The sequence below is a fragment of the Lethenteron reissneri genome, chromosome 25, assembly GCF_015708825.2.
Source record: "Lethenteron reissneri isolate LAM-NWPU_2019-01 chromosome 25, ASM1570882v1, whole genome shotgun sequence".
Classification (NCBI taxonomy): Eukaryota; Metazoa; Chordata; class Hyperoartia; order Petromyzontiformes; family Petromyzontidae; genus Lethenteron; species Lethenteron reissneri.
Window position 1 is genome coordinate 11,200,422 of NC_083803.1, and position 23,171 is coordinate 11,223,592.

The window sequence follows — 23,171 nt, forward strand, 5'->3', positions numbered from 1 at the left end:
GAGCAGCCTCCTCCCATTGTTATTGAGCTGATCTGGCCCATGCCTTCCGATTACTCCAGCCTACCTGCTTATGTCATGTCCCACTCAGGCATTAAAGTCACCCAACAATATGACTCCCAAGGGGGCACTTAGACAGCACCTTGGACAGGAGGTATAAGACATCTGACTAATTAGCCTTTCCTGCATCCCTCCACTGATGTCTCGCCTCCTGTTGATCGGGAAGCGAGCCCGCAGCAGTAAGGAACTCAGAACTTCCAAGACATTGTAGAAGAAGAGCCACTCCCTATTGTTAGGTAGTTTCCTGCCCAGGGTGGAGGACTGTGCATCGCTAATGGTGACTGGAGCCAGAATTTCACAGAGGTTCAAGCAGTATTGGTTTAGCTTCCGACAAAGGAATGGCAGCCTCTCCTCCTCCTCCTCCAAAGTGAGTGTTTGAGCATTCCACGTGGCCAGCCGCAGTAGTTGCTTTCTGTTTTTGGAGGAATCCCGGGGGGGTGGGGGTGGTGGAAACAGTCACCTGGCTCTGCCAATTGGGGTTTGGTCAGAAGACGTCATAACGCCTTTCCCCCTGGGGGAATTGTTGCAACATGGAGGGGTTACCAGGCCCCTTGTACACACTAATCAAACTACAAAGATCCCCGAATTGTCTGTAGCAGAATGTTGGGGCAAGTGCTGTTAACGAGCACTTATGAAGGCTGGCATGGCACACGAGGGGGTGGGTGGTCAGCACCATGCCTAATCGCCTTTGTCTCGCCAATATTAATGTTTACGCACAACACCTGGTACTAATTTCAAGCTAAATCGACCTAGGGGCCAAAGACTTGTTCAGGCCCAAGACCAGTTAAAATGTTCACCACTGATATTGGCCATGAGCAGGAATCGAATTCAGGTCGCCAGGCTCGTAGCTCAGTGCGCTAACCACTGTGCCACCACTTCCCACAAAGACGCAGTCCCAATGCACCCACGTATACCAAACCATGACACTACGTACACACACATGCACCCACTCCAACACAATCACGGTTCACACAGACAAGTGCATACAACCAAAGGCTGTGTATACATGTTGGACTTCTTTCACACCATACATAGCCAACCTTGCTAATCGGAAGTGGCACACCCCCACACCTGCAACCACGGTGTATATATATATACACCTAACCCTAGTCCCAACACACGCCTTAGAAAAAACCAGTACATCCAAACACCCACATAAACACATATATACACCCACGTAAGATACAACACCTACGGTCTACATAGGCAATCACACAACTAGTCCACACACTAACACACACACACTGTCCACACGCATAAACACCGAGTCCACACTCCACATACACCCTCATACACATACCCAACAAAGACAAAGATCCCCCGTACAGCCTTTACAGACATTTGGGGCAAGTGCTGTTTGTCTCCCTAGTGGTGATATTTACATATTGGACCAGGTATCCATGAGGCTGAGTAGACCTTGGGGAGGCATAGGACCAGTTCAGATAATCGTCACCGGGTTGTAGCGCAGCGTGCTAACCACTGCACCACCGCTCAAAATACACCGTACAAAAGACAAAGATCCCCCGTATAGCCTTAACAGACTGTTGGGGCAAGTGCTGTTAGCGAGGACCTGCGAAGGCCAGCACGGCACACGAGGTTGGTGGCTAGCTAGCACCATGCCCGGCCGCCTTTGTCTCCCCACTGTCGATTTTTAAACATCGCACCATTTTAAGCCGAGTCATCCTGCTCATGGCCAATATCAGGACCGATTCAGATAAACGACCCTGGTGTTGGCCATGAGCAGGAATCGAACTCGGTTCACCCAGTTTGTGGTGCAGCGTGGTAGGCGTTGCAATACCGCTCTCCTCCACATACAGCCACCTACACACACCTGCCCAACCAACCACATTCACACACCAAATTACCCTCCACACATACCCAACAACCACAATCACACACACACACCAACCTACCCTCCACACACACCCAGACACATACCTAACAAAGACAAAGACCCCAGTATAGCCTAAACAGACTGTTGGGGCAAGTTCTGTGAGCCAACACCACCCACATTCACACACACACACCAACCCACCCTCCCACATACACGAACTCACACACACAACAACAACCGCCATTTGCCACTAAGTTGCGGTGACGTCACCACAGCGATTGTGCCAGGCTATGTGTACATTAAGGCCACGTGAAGTGTCGAACACCCACTGGCAGGATGTCACGGAACAGACCCAGGTGCCACGGGTTGCCTGACTGATATGACTGGTCGATGCACCACCTGTGCCCTCTACTGTGCCAACTTGCGGTGCTTTAGCCACCCGGTTCTCCGCTCGTTGTTGTGAGCGTCGCTCCTCCCCCCTCTGTTGTTGTTGGAGGGCGACTGCCTCCAACTGGCCAGTAGCGTCCTTCATGAGCCTCCTCCACTGAGGCCAATCTTGACAGCGCTGGTAGCGGTCTCCGGCAAGTCCACTCAGCTCCACATCATTGTGTACCGCATCAGTCCATCTCTTCTCCAGGCCATGTCGTGCCCGTTTAGCCACTTCTATACGTCCAAACAGAAGCTGATTGGGCATGCGGTGGATGGGCATGTAGGCGACATGACCCAGCCAACGCAGCCTTAACCGCCAGAGGAGCTCCCTGATGAGAATGTGTCCAGATCTTTTAAGGATTTGTGAGCTCACACAATCCAGCCTGGTTAAACCCAGGATGGATCTAGGGTAGGCCAGCCTAAATGTTTCTAACCGGCGAATATGTTCCATTAGGGGGGTCCACGTTTCGCAAGCGTGGAGATGGGAGGGAATGACCGTGGCCGAGAAGACCTGAAACTTCGTGCGGAGCGACAGACCAGGTAGCTTCCACACAGCGTTACGCAACCGATGAAAAGATAATGCCGCTCGACTGATTTGGAGTGAGACCTCTGATGTCAAACCGGAGCCGGTCATGAGCACACTGCCCAGGTATGAGAAACTCTCCACTCTCTCCACAACTGCCCCATCACCAATTGGGAGTTGTGGCGGTGGAGGGTCCGATGGTACAAAATACCCAGGCAGGTGTTTTGTTTTGGTGGGGCTGATGGTAAGGCCCCGCCTCTTAGTGGCAAGCTCCAGGTTCAGCAGCAGCGTCTCCAACTCCTCCTCTGAGTGAGCAGCAATTACCAGATCATCGGCATACATAATGTGGTTGACCAATAGGGAGCCATCCCTTGGCCACACCAGGGCATCGATCAGCCTCCCATTGTGTCTGTACCAGATGGAAATTCCTCTGGTACAACCACCGAAGGCTTTACAAACTACTTGGTCGAAAAATATGTTTAATAATGTGGTAGCCAGAGGACATCCCTGTCGCACTCCAAGGTGAACAGGGAATGGCTCCGACTCCCGGCCACGTAGTTTTACCCGGGTCCGCGCACCATCATGAAGGTTCTTAATGATCGTGAGCAGAGGGTCAGGGACTCCGAAAGCACAAAGAATAACCCAGAGCCCAGGCCTACTGATGGTATAATAGGCCTTGACCAGGTCAATAAAGCAGAGATGTAGGTTTTGTTGGAATTCCCTACACCTCTGCTGTAGCAGACGGACAGAAAATATGGCATCTGTGCAGGACCGCCCTTTCCTGAAACTGCATTGGGGCTCCGCAAGCCTCTCCTCAGAGTGAGATACCCCTGTAGTTGTTACAGTCTGTGCGGTCCCCCTTCTTAAAAAGGGGGACCCACCAGGGCATTGTTCCAATCCTGCGGAACCCATCTAGTGGTCCAGACTGTTGTTATGATGTCATGTAGGGCAGTCTGTGCACAAACGCCACCCTCCCTAAGCATTTCGCTTGGGAGATCATCTCTGCCCGGTGCCTTTCCTGGTCTCAGACTCGCCTTCAGTACTTCCTCAAGAGATGGCACCTCAGCCAGCCACTCACAGGGGGTGACTTCTTCTTCCAATATTTGAGACACTGCAGCCTCAGCAGGGTCATCCCCACTTTGTCCCATGATGTTTTCCAGGCTGAGGAATTTCCCCTCCCCCAGGACCTCGTAGAAATGCTCAGCAAATCTGCAAACCTGTTCTTGGGGGTCGGAGATTCGACCACCGTTCTTTCCCCTTATGATGGTAATAGGTGTGGCGCTGCAGGTTACTTTTTTTATGGAGTTAAATAGCGATTTGTGATCACGGGCCATTGAGGCAGACTCCATCTCCTCAGCAACCCGCGACCACCACCCATCCTTGCAGCGCCTTATGGCTCTCCGAACCTCCCAGCGAAGGCTGCGGTAAGCCTCCTCATTCTCTGACGTGGGGTGCTTGTAGACGACGAGAGTGGGACTGTCGCTTTTTCTCAGCTAGCTTGAACACCTCCTCTGTCAGCCAGGGTCTCTGAGGAGGTCTGGACCATGTACCCAAAGCAGCCATTGCAGCTGCATGAGCCACAGTCCTAAACCTCGCCCATTTCCCCTCGACATCTGGAGGAGTGGGGGACGATGCCAACCCCAGCTGCAAGCAATGATGAAATTCTCGCTTGCAACTTTCATCAGCTAGCTGAGACCAGGCCACTTTGGGTTTGAATGGAGTCCTGGGTGTACACCCACCACCGGAGTGGAAGAATGGCAGGTGCATCTTACAGATGACAAGTCGATAGTCAGTGGGCAGATCAGCTCCACGGTAGGTCCTGGTGTCAAGGACATGGGCTCGCATCTGCTGGTCCGTCACTATGTAGTCCAGCAGATGTTCTTGCTTGGACCCGGCATGCATCCATGATGTTGTGTGGATGTGCCGATGCCGGAACAGCGTGTTGGTAATTACAAGCCCATGGGCTACATAAAAATCTAGCAGCCTCCATCCGTTGTTATTGAGCTGATCTGGCCCATGCCTTCCAATCACTCGAGACCAGGTGCCAGCATCATGGCCAAGTCGGGCATTGAAGTCACCCAACAAGATGACTCTATCCCGAGGGGCCACTTTAGCTAGCACCTGTGACGGGAGGTCAAAGAAGGCATCTGAATCATTCGGCCTTGCCTGCATCCCTCCACGGATATTCATCTTCAGTGGGGGCATGAGTAACCACGACCACCACTTCTCGCTTCTGGCTGATAGGAAGGCGAGACCAAAGTAGACTGGGGCTTACCGCTTCCCACACCTCACCCCCACACTCCCACGCCGCCTTCATTATTTTGTTCAGAAAAATAGCCACTCCCTGTTGTTTGGCAGTCTCCTGCTCTGACTAGAGGACTGTCCACCCCCCATGGTGGCAGGAGCGAGAGTCGGTCCACCGGACCTCCTGAATGCCACAGAGATCCAGGCGGTACCGGTCCACCTCCCGACAGAGGAGTGGCAGCCTCTCCTCCGCAGTGAGCGTTCGAACATTCCACGTGGCCAACTGCAGTGGTTTTTTGTTGTTTCTGGAGGAGCCCCGAGGGTAAGGATTCAGTCTCCTGGCTTCGCCAAATGGGGTTTGACCAGGAGACGTCATAGACGCCTGTCCCCCCAGGGTCGACGTCACAAGCTTAATTAGATATTTTAGACGTGGTTTTGTGGAAATTAATTGAAGGTAGAGGGGTTACCAGCCCCTCGCACCCGTCCAGATCCCCCATTTGACCGCTGTGGTGGTTACAAAAGCCATGAGGGGAATGGCCAATCTAAATTGGCCCTCCCCCCCACGACACTGCTCACCACAGCGTTGCCGTCCGGCACCAACGAGGAGGTAGGGGGTTGTTTTTGCCACATACACACCCTCACACACATACGCAACAACTACATTCACACACACCAACCCACCCTCCACATACACACACCATCACACACACAAACCCAACCCCCCTTTTACACACACAATCAACCCACCTCCACATACACACACACACACACACCCAACCCCCAATTCACATTCACACACCAACCCACCCTCCACATACACACCCTCACACACAAACCCAACCCACCATTCACACACACCAACCCACCCTCCACATACAAAAACCCTCACACAAATACCCATCCCCCATCCACACACACACACAACAACACACTCTACACACACATATCCAACAAGCACATTCACATACACACACCAATCCACCCTCCACAAACACACCCTCACACACATACGCAAGTCCCCATCCACACACCCACCAACCCACCCTCCACATACAAAACCCTCACAAATACCCATCCCCCATCCACACACACACACAACAACACACTCGACACACACATATCCAAAAAGCACATTCACACACACACCAACCCACCCTCCTCCACATACACACACCCTCACACACATACCCAACAACCACATTCACACACACCAACCCACCCTGCATACACCCTCACACACATACCCAACCCCCCATCCACGCACACCAACCCACCCTCCACACACAAAGACAAAGGTCCCCCGTGTAGCCTTAACACACTGTAGGGGAAAGTGCTGTTAGCGAGTACCTACGAAGGCCGGAATGATACATGAGGGGGTCTGTGGCCAGCACCACGCCCGAACGTCTTTGTCTCCCCAGTGGCAATGCTTACTCATTTGAGGCTGAGTAGACCTAGGGGATGCCCGGGACCGGTTCAGATAATCGTCACCGGTGTAGGCCGTGAGCGGGAATCGAACCCGAGTGGTCAGGTTCGTAGCGCAGCGTAGCGCTAACCGCTACGCTACCGCTCCCCACATACACACACCCTCACACACACACACCCAACCTCCCATTCACACACACACACAAACCCATCCTCCCCATGAACACACACACACACCCAACCTCCCATTCACACACACACACCAAAACACCCTCCACATACACACACCCTCACACACACACACCCAACCCCCCATTCACACACACACACACACACACCCAACCCCCCATTCACACACACACACACACCAACTCATCCTCCCCATACACACACACACACACCCAACCCCCCATTCACACACATACCAACCCACCCTCAACATACACACACCCTCACACACATACACCCAACCCCCCATTCACACACACACACACACCCAACCCACCTCCACATAGACACACCCTCACACCCTCACACACACACCCCTAACCCCCAAGTCACATACACACCAACCCATCCTCCACATACACACACCCTCACACACACACACCCAACCCCCCATTCACACACACACAACCCCCCATTCACAAACACACACCCAACCCCCCATTCACACACACATACACACCAACCCACCCGCCACATACACACACACACACCCAACCCCCCATTCACACACACACACACCAACCCAACTCCACATAGACACACCCTCACACATACACACCCAACCCCCCATTCACACACACTCACACACACCCAATATCCCATTCACACCAACCCAACTCCACATAGAAACACCCTCACACACACACCCCCAAACCCCCATTCACACACACACACACCCTCACACACACACCCAACCCCCCATTCACACACACACCAACGGACCCTCCCCTTACACACACCCTCACACACACACTCACACACGTACCCCACACTCACCCACACCCCAACCAACCCTCCACACAAAGACAAAGCTCCCCCGTGTAGCCTTGACAGACTGTTGGGGCAAGTGCTGTGAGCGAGTAGCACCGATGAAGGCCGGCACGGCAACACGAGGGGTGCGTGGCCAGCACCACGCCCGGCCGCCTTTGTCTCCCTGACATACATCCCCAACAGCCATACACAGACACACGCGACACAGACACGGGAGACACAGACACACGCGACACAGACACACGAGCGAGACAGACACAAACCAGACGAACAACACGTCGAGACTCACGAGTGAGACAGACACAAACGACACGTCATACGTACACCCTCACTCACACACACCCTACCCCCCATTCACACACACACACACACCAACCCATCCTCCCCATACACACACACACACCAACCCACCTCCACATATACACAGCCTCACACACACACACCCTCACACACACCCTCACTCACACACACACCCAACCCCCCATTCACACACACACACCAACCCACTTCCACATACACACACCCTCACACACACCCTAACCCTCACACACACACACCCTCACACACTTACACCCAACCCCCCATTCACACAGACACACCAACCCACCTCCACACACACACTCACACACACACCCCCAACCCCCCATTCACACACACACCAACCCACCCTCCCCTTACACACACCCTCACACACACTCACACACACACTCACACACACCCTACCCCCCATTCACACACACACACACCAACCCATCCTCCCCATACACACACACACACCAACCCACCTCCACATATACACAGCCTCACACACACACACCCTCACACACACCCTCACACACACACACACCCAGCCCCCCATTCACACACACACACCAACCCACCCTCACACACACCCAACCCCCCATTCACACACACACACATCAACCCACCCCCCCGATACACACACACACACACACCAACCCACCCTCACACACACCCAACCCCCCATTCACACACACACACACATCAACCCACCCTCCCGATACACCCACACACACACCAACCCACCCTCACACACACCCAACCCCCCATTCACACAGACACACACATCAACCCACCCTCCCGATACACACACACACACCCAACCCACCCTCCACATACACACAAAAAGACAAAGATCCCCCGTATAGCCTTAACAGACTGTAGGGGCAAGTTCTGTTAGCGAGCACATATACACACCCTCAAACACTCTTACCCAGCCCCCCCATTCACACACACACCAACTCACCCTCTCCATACCCTCCCTCCCTCACACACACACACCCAACCCCCCATTCACACACACACACCAACCCACCTCCACATACACACACCCTCACACACACACACCCTCACCCTCACACACACACACCCTCACACACTCACACCCAACCCCCCATTCACACAGACACACCAACCCACCTCCACACACACACACAGACCCTCACACACTCACACCCAACCCCCCATTTACACACACACACCAACCCACCTCCACATACACACACCCTCACACACACACACCCTCACACACACACCCTCACACACTCACACCCAACCCCCCATTCACACAGACACACCAACCCACCTCCACACACACACACAGACCCTCACACACTCACACCCAACCCCCCATTCACACACACACCAACCCACCTCCACATACACACACCCTCACACACACACACCCTCACCCCCACCCACTCACACCCAACCCCCCATCCATACACACATACACACCAACCCACTCTCCACACACACCCACCCTCACACACACACACCCTCACACACACCCTCACTCACTCACACACACACCCAACCCCCCATCCATACACACATACACATCAACCCACCCTCCCGATACACACAAAAAGACAAAGATCCCCCGTATAGCCTTAACAGACTGTAGGGGCAAGTGCTGTTAGCGAGCACATACACAGACCCTCAAACACACTCACCAAGCCCCCCATTCACACACACACACCAACTCACCCTCTCCATACACTCCCTCACATACACACACCCAACCCCCCATTCATACACACATACACACCAACCCACTCTCCACACACACACTCCCTCACACACACCCTCACACACTCACACTCAACCCCCCATTCACACACACACACACCAACCCACCTCCACATACACACACCCTCACACACACACACCAACCCACCCTCACACACGTACCCAACCCCCACACTCACCCACACCCCAACCCACCCTCCACACAAAGACAAAGCTCCCCCGTGTAGTCTTGACAGACTGTTGGGGCAAGTGCTGTGAGCGCGTAGCACCGATGAAGGCCGGCACAGCAACACGAAGGGGTGCGTGGGTAGCACCACGCCCGGCCGCCTTTGTCTCCCTAACGTACATCCCCAACAGCCATACACAGACACACGCGACACAGACACGGGAGACACCGACACACGCGAGACAGACACAAACCAGACGAACGACAAACACGTCGAGACTCACGAGCGTGACAGACACAAACGACACGTCACACACACACCCTCACTCACACACACACACCCTACCCCCCATTCACACACACACACCCTACCCCCCATTCACACACACACACCCACCCTCACACACACACACACCCTACCCCCCATTCACACACACACACCCTCACTCACACACACACACCCTACCCCCCATTCACACACACACACCCTCACTCACACACACACACCCACCCTACCCCCCATTCACACACACCCTATCCCCCATGCACACACACACACCCACCCACCCTCACACACACACAGACCCAACCCCCCATTCACACACACACACCCTCACTCACACACACACACCCTACCCCCCATTCACACACACACACCCTCACTCACACACACACACCCACCCTACCCCCCATTCACACACACCCTATCCCCCATGCACACACACACACCCACCCACCCTCACACACACACAGACCCAACCCCCCATTCACACACACACACACACCCTCACACACACACCAACCCACCCTCACACACACACACCCTACCCCCCATTCACACACACACACCAACCCACCCTCCACATACATACACACACCCTCACACACACACACCCTCACACACACCCTCACTCACACACACACCCAGCCCCCCCCCATTCACACACACACAACCAACCCACCCTCCACATACACACAAAAAGACAAAGATCCCCCGTATAGCCTTAACAGACTGTAGGGGCAAGTGCTGTTAGCGAGCACATACACACACCCTCACACACACTCACCCAGCCCCCCAGTCACACACACACCAACTCACCCTCTCCATACCCTCCCTTCCTCACACACACCCAACCCCCCATTTATACACACATACACACCAACCCACTATCCACATACACACACCCTCACACACACCCACACTCCCTCACACACACCCTCACACACTCACACCCAACCCCCCATTCACACACACACTACCCCCCATTCACACACATACACACCCTCACACACACACACACACCCTCACACACACACACACCAACCCACCCTCACACACGTACCCAACCCCCACACTCACCCACACCCCAACCCACCCTCCACACAAAGACAAAGCTCCCCCGTGTAGCCTTGACAGACTGTTGGGGCAAGTGCTGTGAGCGCGTAGCACCGATGAAGGCCGGCACGGCAACACGAGGGGGTGCGTGGGTAGCACCACGCCCGGCCGCCTTTGTCTCCCTAACATACATCGCCAACAGCCATACACAGACACACGAGCGACACAGACACAAACCAGACGAACGACAAACACGTCGAGACTCACGAGTGAGACAGACGCAAGACAGAGACACGTGTACACACAGACACGTTTACACACAGACACGTATACACACCACACAGACACGTGTACACAGACACAAGTGTACACAGACACACGTGTACACAGACACGTGTACACACCACACAGACACGTGTACACAGACACGTGTACACACCACGCAGACACAAGTGCACACAGACACAAGTGTACACAGACACGTGTACACGCACCACACACACCACACAGACACGTGTACACGAACCACACACACCACACAGACACAAGTGTACACAGACACAAGTGTACACAGACACACGTGTACACGCACCACACACACCACACAGACACGTGTACACGCACCACACACACCACACAGACAAGTGTACACACACACCACACAGACACGTGTACACGCCCCACACACACCACACAGACACGTGTACACACACCACACACACACGATCAACCGGCTGTGACGTTCGTCAGTATCGATTACCCGTGTCAAAGGGCCGGAACCGGTTTACCCGTCACCCCCCCCCAGTGGCAGTTCAGCCACGGCAGCAACGCGGGCGGACAAACCGCACGGCGGTGCCAGTCACCGCGTGCTCAGACGCTGCCGCAAACCCCTCGGACAATCGTTCGCTCACGACACTGCTGGCCGAAGGGCCCCCCCTTTCCGACGAGAGGGGGGGGGGGCTCTTAAAGAGGGCACTTGGCCTCCTCTTCCACGCTGAGCGGTCGTGTTGGAATCGGTGGGTGGTTACCCCCCCCCCACCCCCGAATCACAGAGTTGTGGGAGTGGATTGAGAAACTTTCTCCGTTGAATTCAACCGGGAGATGGAACGGAATCGGCGCCCCCCCCCCCCTGGACGGATCGCAAGGCCCAGGGCGGACTACCGTCCCTGACAGCAGCTCCCTTCGTTTATCGTTTTAAAAGAAACACCCCGTAACCGGTTTTGTTTCTTCTTCTCATGCGGTTACAGGGCATTGCAAACACGATGTTAGCCGCCACAACGCCGTAACAACAACAACAACTTACTGAGTAAAGGCCGCGCCGACCAGCGTGAAGTATAATACGCATGGTGTGTGTACACGTGGCTGTGTGTGTACACGTGGCTGTGTGTGTACACGTGGTCTAACGAGTCCCACAACACCCCCCAGTGACCCTCCTCATCCAGCAGTGGAGTGACTGCGTGTGCCATCGGTGATGTGCCGTGAAGTGATGCTCGTTCAGCACGCGTGACGGTTCAAGTAGTTTGTGTGTACACGTGTGTGTGTGTACACGTGGGGTTTGTGTGTGTGTACACGTGGGGTTTGTGTGTGTGTACACGTGGGTGTTGTGTGTGTGTACACGGGGCTGTGTGTGTGTGTACACGTGGGGTTTGAGTGTGTGTACACGGTGCTGTGTGTGTGTGTACACGTGGGTGTTGTGTGTGTGTACACGTGGGTGTTGTGTGTGTGTACACGGGGCTGTGTGTGTGTACACGTGGGGTTTGAGTGTGTGTACACGTGAGTGTTGTGTGTGTACACGGGGCTGTGTGTGTGTACACGTGGGTGTTGTGTGTGTGTACACGGGGCTGTGTGTGTGTGTACACGTGGGGTTTGAGTGTGTGTACACGTGAGTGTTGTGTGTGTACACGGGGCTGTGTGTGTGTACACGTGGGTGTTGTGTGTGTGTACACGGGGCTGTGTGTGTGTACACGTGGGTGTGTGTGTGTGTACACGTGGGTGTTGTGTGTGTACACGTGGATGTGTGTGTGTACACGGGGCTGTGTGTGTACACGTGGGTGTGTGTGTACACGTGGTGTGTGTGTGTACACGGGGCTGTGTGTGTGTGTGTACACGTGGGGTGTGTGTGTGTACACGTGGGGTGTGTGTGTGTACAGGTGGGTGTGTGTGTGTACACGTGGGTATGTGTGTGTGTACACGGGGCTGTGTGTGTGTGTGTACACGTGGGGTGTGTGTGTGTACACGTGGGGTGTGTGTGTGTACACGTGGGGTGTGTGTGTGTGTACACGGGGCTGTGTGTGTGTGTCACGTGTATATGTGTGTGTACACACACGTGTATATACACACACACATACTCACGTGTACTCACCACAATGTAACACTTGACCACGATTGTTAGTACAGTATACTGTGGTATTTTAAAAGACGGGCTCTAGTGTTAATGTTTTAACTGCTGCAGTGTACTGTGCCGTGTACACGTGTACACGACACTCCGCGTGTACACGAACACGAGTACACAACGGCGTGTTCACATGCGTGCCATGGCTCTATGTAATTAACGAAGCTTTAACTTGCATTATAAAGTATTAAGAGATTACGTTGCCCTGTGTACGCTTGTGTACACATCCACGTGTCCACATTTTTACGTAATTCATTAACATACTCGTCGTATCACGCGTATATTGCGTAAACTATATTGTTGCAAATGCCTACTGCGTGTGGAGTATTACGCCATGCCATGTACACACCCACACGTACACACATGGGTACACGCTGCTATGGAATTATGAAATATTCTATATTTAGCTTCACATTATTTACACATGTATACGTAGTGCGAAAACAAAACACGCGCAAAGCGATCACAGCACCCTTCGTGTACACACCCAACAACACCCACATGTACACACACCCACATGTACACACACACACCCACCCAAAACCCACGTGTACACACACACACACGTGTACACACAACAACAACCACGTGTACACCTACACACCCACGTGTACGCACACATCCACGCCGACATGTACACACACACACACCACGTGCACACACACACACCACGTGTACACACACACGTGTACACACACACACGTGTACACACACACAACACGTGTACACACACCACGTGTACACACACACCACGTGTACACACACACCACTTGTACACACACACCACGTGTACACACACACACCACGTGTACACACACAGACCACGTGTGCACACACACCACGTGTACACACACACACCACGTGTACACACACACAACACGTGTACACACACACACCACGTGTACACACACACCACGTGTACACACACACACCACGTGTACACACACGTGTACACACACACGTGTACACACACCACGTGTACACACACCACGTGTACACACACACACATCACGTGTACACACACACCACGTGTACACACACGCCACGTGTACACACACACACCCCACGTGTACACACACACCCACGTGTACACACACCACGTGTACACACACACACACACCACGTGTACACACACACACCACGTGTACACACACACACACCACGTGTAAACACACACCACGTGCACACACACCACGTGTACACACACACCACGTGTACACACACCACGTGTAAACACACACCACGTGTACACACACACCACGTGTACACACACACCACGTGTGCACACACACCACGTGTACACACACACACCACGTGTACACACACACAACACGTGTACACACACACCACGTGTACACACACACCACGTGTACACACACACACCACGTGTACACACACGTGTACACACACACGTGTACACACACCACGTGTACACACACCACGTGTACACACACACACCACGTGTACACACACACACATCACGTGTACACACACACCACGTGTACACACACACACGCCACGTGTACACACACACCCCACGTGTACACACACCCACGTGTACACACACCACGTGTACACACACACCACGTGTACACACACACACCACGTGTACACACACACACACCACGTGTAAACACACACCACGTGCACACACACCACGTGTACACACACACCACGTGTACACACACCACGTGTAAACACACCACGTGTACACACACACCACGTGTACACACACACACGCCACGTGTACACACACACCCCACGTGTACACACACACCCACGTGTACACACACCACGTGTACACACACACACCACGTGTACACACACACACCACGTGTACACACACACACACCACGTGTAAACACACACCACGTGCACACACACACCACGTGTACACACACACCACGTGTACACACACCACGTGTACACACACACCACGTGTACACACACACCACGTGCACACGCGACGTCACGTTACCGTATCCCTGCGCGGCGCGGTGCACACGCGGGCGCCCCCGTCGGCCACTGCGCCGCATCGTGCTGCTGCCCGCCCTCGTAGCCCCCCCTCCCCCTCGTAGCCCCGCCCCCTCCCTCCCTCGTAGCCCCCCCCCCTCTCCCTTGTAGCCCCCCCCTCTCCCTCGTAGCCCCCCCCTCTCCCTCGTAGCCCCCCCCCCTCTCCCTTGTAGCCCCCCCTCTTCCTCGTAGCCCTCCCCTCGTAGCCCCTCCCCCCCCCTCGTAGCCCCCCCTCCCTCCCTCGTAGCCCCCCCCTCTCCCTCGTAGCCCCGCCCCTCCCCCTCGTAGCCCCGCCCCCTCCCTCCCTCGTAGCCCCCCCCTCCCTCCCTCGTAGCCCCCCTTCCCTCCCTCGTAGCCCCCCTCGTAGCCCCCCCCTCTCCCTCGTAGCCCCCCCTCCCTCCCTCGTAGCCGCCCCCCTCTCCCTCGTAGCCCCCCCTCCCTCCCTCGTAGCCCCCCTCGTAGCCCCCCCCTCTCCCTCGTAGCCCTCCCCCCCCTCGTAGCCCCGCCCCTCCCTCCCTCGTAGCCCCCCCTCCCTCCCTCGTAGCCCCCCCCTCTCCCTCGTAGCCCCCCCCCCCTCGTAGCCCCCCCTCCCTCCCTCCCTCCCTCGTAGCCCCCCTCTCCCTCGTAGCCCCCCCTTCTCCCTCGTAGCCACCCCCTTCTCCCTCGTAGCCCCCCCTCCCTCCCTCGTAGCCCCCCTCCCTCCCTCGTAGCCCCCCTCGTAGCCCCCCCCTCTCCCTCGTAGCCCCCCCCCTCTCCCTCGTAGCCCCCCCCCTCGTAGCCCCCCCCTCCCTCCCTCGTAGCCCCCCCTCTCCCTCGTAGCCCCTCCCCTCTCCCTCGTAGCCCCCCCCTCCCCTCTCCCTCGTAGCCCCCCCTCCCCTCTCCCTCGTAGCCCCCCCCCCTCTCCCTCGTAGCCCCCCCTCTGCCTCGTAGCCCCCTCTCCCTCGTAGCCCCCCCCCCTCTGCCTCGTAGCCCCCCCTCTCCCTCGTAGCCCCCCCCCCCTCTGCCTCGTAGCCCCCCCTCTCCCTCGTAGCCCCCCCCCCCCTCTGCCTCGTAGCCCCCTCTCCCTCGTAGCCCCCCCCTCTCCCTCGTAGCCCCCCCCCCTGCCTCGTAACCCCCTCTCCCTCGTAGCCCCCCCCCTCTGCCTCGTAGCTCTCCCCCCCTCTCCCTCGTAGCCCCCCCCTCCGCACACCGCTCCGCCCTCTCACCGCCCACTCCGCCCCTGCCCCCCCCTCCCCTCCGCGTGTCCACACACGGCCCCGCCCCCCGTTTGTACGCGAGCTCCGGTAGACGCCGAATAGGAACGCGAATGCTATTCGCGACGCGCACTACTTCCACGCCGCGGAGGGATCCCTCCCCCTTACACCCCCCCCCCCCCCACTTACTCCGCGGTGATGAGGCTCGCGTTGAGTTTTTTTAAATTCGTGGGGATGCGCGGATTTTAGGAGGCGCACGACAGTGGTGGTGGGGGGGGTGGTAGGGGGTGGTGGTGTTGGGGGGTGGTGGTGGGGGGGTTGGTGGGGGGGGTGGTGGTGTTGGGGGGGTGGTGGTGGGGGGTGGTGGTGGGGGGGTGGTGGTGGTGGGGGGGTGGTGGTGGGGGGGGGTCGTGGGGGGGTGGGGGTGGGGGGGGGTCGTGGGGGGGGTGGTGGGGGGGGGTGGGGGAGGTGGTGGTGGGGTGGCGGTGGGGGTGGCGATGGGGGCGCGGTGGGGGGGGGGGGTGATGGGGGAGTGATGGGGGGTGATGGGGGTGGTGGTGGGGGGGGTGGTGGTGGGGGGGTGGTGGTGGTGGGGGCGGCGGTGGTGGGGGGGGTGATGGTGGTGGTGGTGGTGGGGGGTGGCGGCGGGTTGTGGGGGGGGGGGTGTTGGGGGGTGGGTGGTGGCGGGGGGGAGTGGCGGGGGGGGGGTGGCGGGGGGGGGTGATTTGGGTAGCGCGGTTGCGTTGCTGTCGCCACGTTTCTGCTCTATCTGAGACGGTGGAGCTGACGAGGAGAGGTGGAAGCCATGCGGGGAGATGAAAAGGGGGGGGGGGGGTGTAGGAGAAGGCTTCCAGGCTGGGCCAAGTGCGCGATTATAGGGGGGAATACGCCCCCCCCCCCCGAGTGTGTGTCTACGTGTGTGTACGTGTATATACGTGTGTGTGTATACGTGTGTCTACGTGTGTGTGTATACGTGTGTCTACGTGTGTGTATACGTGTGTGTCTCTACGTGTGTGTATACGTGTGTGTATACGTGTGTGTATGTGTATACGTGTATGTATAAGTGTGTGTACGTGTGTTTCCGTGTGTGTACGTGTGTGTGTACGTGTGTATACGTGTGTGTGTATACGTGTCTACGTGTGTGTGTATACGTGTGTGTGTATACGTGTGTATACGTGTGTGTGTACGTGTGTGTATACGTGTGTGTATGTGTATACGTGTATGTATAAGTGTGTGTACGTGTGTTTCCGTGTGTGTACGTGTGTGTGTACGTGTGTATACGTGTGTGTGTATACGTGTCTACGTGTGTGTGTATACGTGTGTGTGTATACGTGTGTATACGTGTGTGTGTACGTGTGTGTATACGTGTGTGTATGTGTATACGTGTATGTATAAGTGTGTGTACGTGTGTTTCCGTGTGTGTACGTGTGTGTGTACGTGTGTATACGTGTGTGTACGTGTGTGTATGTGTATACGTGTATGTATAAGTGTGTGTACGTGTGTTTCCGTGTGTGTACGTGTGTGTGTACGTGTGTATACGTGTGTGTGTATACGTGTGTCTACGTGTGTGTGTATACGTGTATGTGTATACGTGTGTATACGTGTGTGTGTACGTGTGTGTATACGTGTGTGTATGTGTATACGTGTATGTATAAGTGTGTGTACGTGTGTGTTCCCGTGTGTGTCCCCGGTGCGGTGCGTAAAAATCATCGCCACTGGGGAGACAAAGGCGGCCCGGGGCGGGGTTGCTGGCCCCCCCCTACCCCCCCTCGTGTGCCGTTCCGGCTTTCATAGGTGCCGCTCGTCACAATCACTTGGCCCAACAGTCTGTTGAGGCTACACGGGGGACCTTTGCCTTTGTGTGCACGCGCGTGCATGCGGGCGAGGGGAGCGGTGGCGCGGCGGTTAGCGCGCTGCGCACGCGAACCCCCCGGAGCCCGGCGCACGAGAAGTTCGCTTCACGGCTCGCTCATGGCCAACACCGGCGATGATGATGGTCATCTGAACCGGTCCCCTAGATCGGCTCAGCCTCAAATGGGCTACCTGGTGAGATGCGTTAGAACGTCGCCACGGGGAAGAGACAAAGGCGGCCGGGTTGTGGTGTTGCCCTCCGCCACTTTGCGTGTCGTGCCAGCCTTACATTGGTGCTTGCTAACAGCACCTTGCCCCAATGAGTCTGTCAATGCCTTACGGGGGGGGGGGCAGGTATCCGTGTGCGCAGTGCCCATGGGAGCGGTGGCGCGTTGGTTAGCGCATCCTGCTACGAACCCGATGAATGAACCGCGGGCACCTAGGTGCATACGCATCAGCAATGGGGAGACAAAGGCGGCCGGGTGTGGTGCTGGCCACCCCTCCCCTCGTGTCTCTTTATCGGTCGTCATAGGTGCTTGCTAACAGCACTTTGCCGCAACAGTCTGTCTGTTAAAGGTTGTTCTGGGTGGGGGGGGGGTATTTGTGTAATTCATCAAATACACGTTCACAAGCATGGGCATGCTGTGTGCATTGAGGGTTCTGTGGTGATTGTGTGAGTTATCTGCGTGTGCAGTGCTATTGTGAGTGGGTTTGTGCGTCTTCATAATCCATGACCTGCCAGCGAGCCATCGACGCTTCACGTGGCCTCAAAGTGCACCTAGCCTGGCACGGTGGTGACGTCACCGACACTTAGTGGCGACTGGCGGCTTTTGTTATAATCCATAACATGCACGCGTTGCGTGTGTGTGTATACGTGTGTGATGATGACTATATCTTTTGTGTCTTTGTCTAGGTCTGTGTTTGAGCGCGCGCGTGTGTGTTTGTGAGTGTACAATTATATTCATGCACACTGTGTATGTTTGAGGATGTGTATGTGTGGCTTTGTATGAGTGGAAATGTGTGTTTGCGTCAAAGTGTGTGTATACAGTAATTTATCTACACACGCATGCACACAGTGCGTATGTGGGTACGTGTGTGTGTGGGTTTGTATAGAGGGTGTGTGTGTGTGTTGAGGGTGTGTGTACGTGAGTGGATGTGTACGTGTGTATGGGTTTGTGAATGTGTGTGTCTACGTGAGCCGGTATGACAGCAGAGGTCTCACTCCGAATCAGTCGGGCGGCAATATTCTTTCATTGTCTGCGTAACGCTGTGTGGAAGCTACCTTGGTATGTCGCTCCACACGAAGCTTCGGGTTTTCTCGGCCACGGTCATGCCCTCCCTTCTCGATGCTTGTGAAACGTGGGCCCCTCTAATGAAACATGTGCGTCTGTTAGAAACATTTAGGCTGGCCTTCCCTAGATCCATCCTGGGTTTAACCAGTCTGGATTGTGTGAGGAGCTCACAAATCCTAAAAAGATCTGGACACATTTTTTATCAGGGAGCTCCTCCGGCAGGTAAGGCTGCGTTGGCTGGGTCATGTCGCCCACATGCCCATCCACCGCATGCCCAATCAGCCTCTGTTTGGACGTATAGAAGTGGCTAAACGGGCACGACATGGCCTGGAGAAGAGATGGACTCATGCGGTACACGAGGATGTGGAGCTGAGTGGACTTGCCGGAGACCGCTACCAGCGCTGTCAAGATCGGCCTCTGTGGAGGAGGATCGTGAAGGACGCTGCTGCTGCTGGGCAGTTGGAGGCAGTCGCCCTCCAGCAACAACGGAGGGCAGAGGAGCGACAATCACAACAATGACCAGAGCGCTGGGCAGATAAAATACAGCAAGTTGGCACAGTAAGGGGCACTGCTGGTGCATCTGCCAGTGAGTCAACCCATGGCACCTGGGTCTATCCTGTAACGTCCTGTCAGCGAGCCTTCGACACTGCACATGGCCTCCAAGTGCACCTGGCCGGACACAAGCGCCGTAGTGACGCCACCGACGCCTCGTGGCGAATGGCGGCTGTTTTTTTTGAGTCGCTATGTGGGTATAATTTATCACCACTCTCAGCCGACTATGCACGTGGTGTATGTGTGTGTTTCCGTGAGTGGGTTTCCATGTATGATGGTATGTGTGTACTAGGTTTATATGTGTGTGTATGATAATGTGTACGTGAATGCGTTTGTGTGCCAGTGTGCGTGATCGGTGTGTTTGAGAGTGGGATTGTGTTTGCATAATGTATTTCAGGCTGGCCTGCCTACGAGCCATCGTGGGCTTAACAAGGCAGGATTGTGTGAGGAGCTCACAAATCCTTGAAAGATCTGACAGGACACAGTCCCATCAATGAGCTCCTCCGACAGGCGAGACGGCGTCGGCTGGGTCATGTAGCCTGCATGCACATCCATCCAATGCCCAAGCAGCTTCTGTTTGTCCGGATAGAAGGGGCTAAACGGGTACGGCGTGAGCTAGAGAAGATATGGACTCATGCGGTACAGGAAGATGTGGAGTTGAGTGGACTTGCGGATGACTGGTACCAGCACCAGCGGTGCCAAGATCGGCCTCTGTGGAGGAGGCTCGTGAAAGACGCTACTGGGCAGTTGCCTTCCAACAACAACGGAGGGCGGAGGAGCAATGCTCACAACAAGTGGAGCGCCGGGCGGCTAAAATGAATTTGGCACAGTAGGGGTCACAGGTGGTGCATCTCAGTCAACCCATGGCACCTGGGTCTGCCCCGTTACCTGTCAGCGATTCTTCGACACTTCACGTGGTCTCGGACTGCGCCTGGCCTGGCATAGGCGCCGTGGTGACCTCACCGCCACTTAGTGGCGAATGGCGGTTGTTGTTGCTATGAGCGAATGTGTAAATGCGTGTATTTATGTGTGAGTGTGTATGTGGGGAGCAATAGTGCAAAGAGTTTGATTCCTGCTCACTAGGTCGATTAAGCCTCAAAAGGCGGCCGGGCGTGATCCTGGCCACCCACTCGTGTTCCGTGACGGCCTTCATAGGTACTCGCTAACAGCACTTGCCCCAACAGTCTGTGAAAGCTACACGGGGGATCTTTGTTTTGCGTGTATATATGCGTTCGTGGGAGTATGCCATTGTATGTGTTGCATGTGTGTTCGTGTGCATGTATGGATACATATGTATATTCACTGTCGTGTGTGCATGAGGTGAAAACAACCCCATTTCTCCTCGGGGATCCTTGACGGTGACGCTGTGGTGAATGTGCCATGGGAGGAAGGCCAGTTCAAATTGTTTTTTTCTCTCATGGTGCTCGTAGTCACTACAGCGGCCAATGGGGGCTCTGGACGAATGCGATGGGCTGATCACCACGACAAATTTAATTAATTTACCACTAAGGTGTCAAATATCAAACAAAGTTTGTGGCGGAGGCCTCAGGGGGACAGGAGTCTATTGCGTCTCCTGACCAAACCCAATTTGGCAGAGCCAAGAGACTGAACCCATACCCTCCAGAAACGGCAACAAACCACTGCGAGTGGCCTCGTGGAATGTCTGAACGCTCACTGCAGAGGAGAGGCTGCCACTCCTCTGTCTGGAGCTGGACCGGTACCGCCTGGATCTCTGTCACATTCAGGAGGTCCAGTGGACTGGCTCTGGCTCCAGTCGCCAAGTGGGGTGGACAGTCCTCTACTCGGGTTAGAAGACAGCCAAACAACAGGGAGTGGTACTCTTAGTTCTTTCGGTAAAGTCACGTAGGTAAAAAATGAAATTAAAATTAATAAAAATAAAACAAAATTATTGTTTTATTTTTATTAATTTTTTTATTTCATTTTTTACCTACGTGACTTTACCGAAAGAACTAAGAGTATGAATCCTTGCAGTCACGAAAACTTCAAATCTAGAACAGGGAGTGGCTCTTCTGAAAAAAAAAATAATGAAGGGGCCGTGGGAGCGTGGCAGTGAGGTTTGCTGAGCATATCGGTGAGATATTGAGGAAGGATAAATCCCTGAGCCCATAAAACATCATGGAGCAAAGTGGGGATGACCCTGCTGAGGCTTCGGTGCCTCAAATATTAGAAGCAGTTCACCCCCTGTGAGTGGCTGGCTGAGGTGCTATCTGTTGAGGAAGTACAAAAGGCGATACAAAGTCAGACCAGGAAAAGCGCTGGGCAGATATTATCTCCAAAGTGAACTGCTGAGGAAGGGTGATGTTTTTGTGCAGACTGCCCTTTGTGACATAATAACAGTCTGAACCACTGGACGGGTTTCGCAGGATTGGAAGGATGCCCTGGTGGAACCCCTTTTTATGAAAGGGGACCACACAGACTATCAAATTTACAGGGGCATCTCACTCAGTGTGCCGGGAAAGGTTCTGGCAATGATTTTTCAACATCGCCTTGCCAGGCACGCTGAGGAGGCTTGCGGAGCCCCAATGTGGTTTCAGGCCAGGGCAATCCTGCACAGACGCAATATTTTCTGTCCGTCTGCTACAGAAGAAGTATAGAGAATTCCAACAGGAACTATATCTCTACTTTATTGACCTGGTCAATGCCTCTGATACCATCAATAGGCCTGGGATCTGTGTTGTTCTTCGTGATTTTAGAGCCTCAGACCGTCTGCTCATAATTATCAAGGACTTTCATGATGGTGGGCAGGCCCTGGTAAAGCTACGTGGCCGGGAGTCAGAGCCATTCCCTGTTCACAT

At 55.0% G+C, this 23,171-nt stretch overlaps 1 protein-coding gene across 2 annotated transcripts in view; it reads right to left on the minus strand.

The window, feature by feature from the left end:
• LOC133347225 (REST corepressor 3-like) overlaps positions 1-15,541 on the minus strand; it is a 53,482-nt gene extending 37,941 nt beyond the window's left edge. The window contains exon 1 of one of the 2 annotated variants that reach the window (XM_061559321.1): positions 15,433-15,541. The gene's annotated coding sequence lies outside the window, so the exon portion shown is untranslated. The remainder of the gene's footprint in view (positions 1-15,432) is intronic. The other variant, XM_061559324.1, reaches the window with a different exon arrangement.
• Between the last annotated feature and the right edge of the window lie 7,630 nt (positions 15,542-23,171).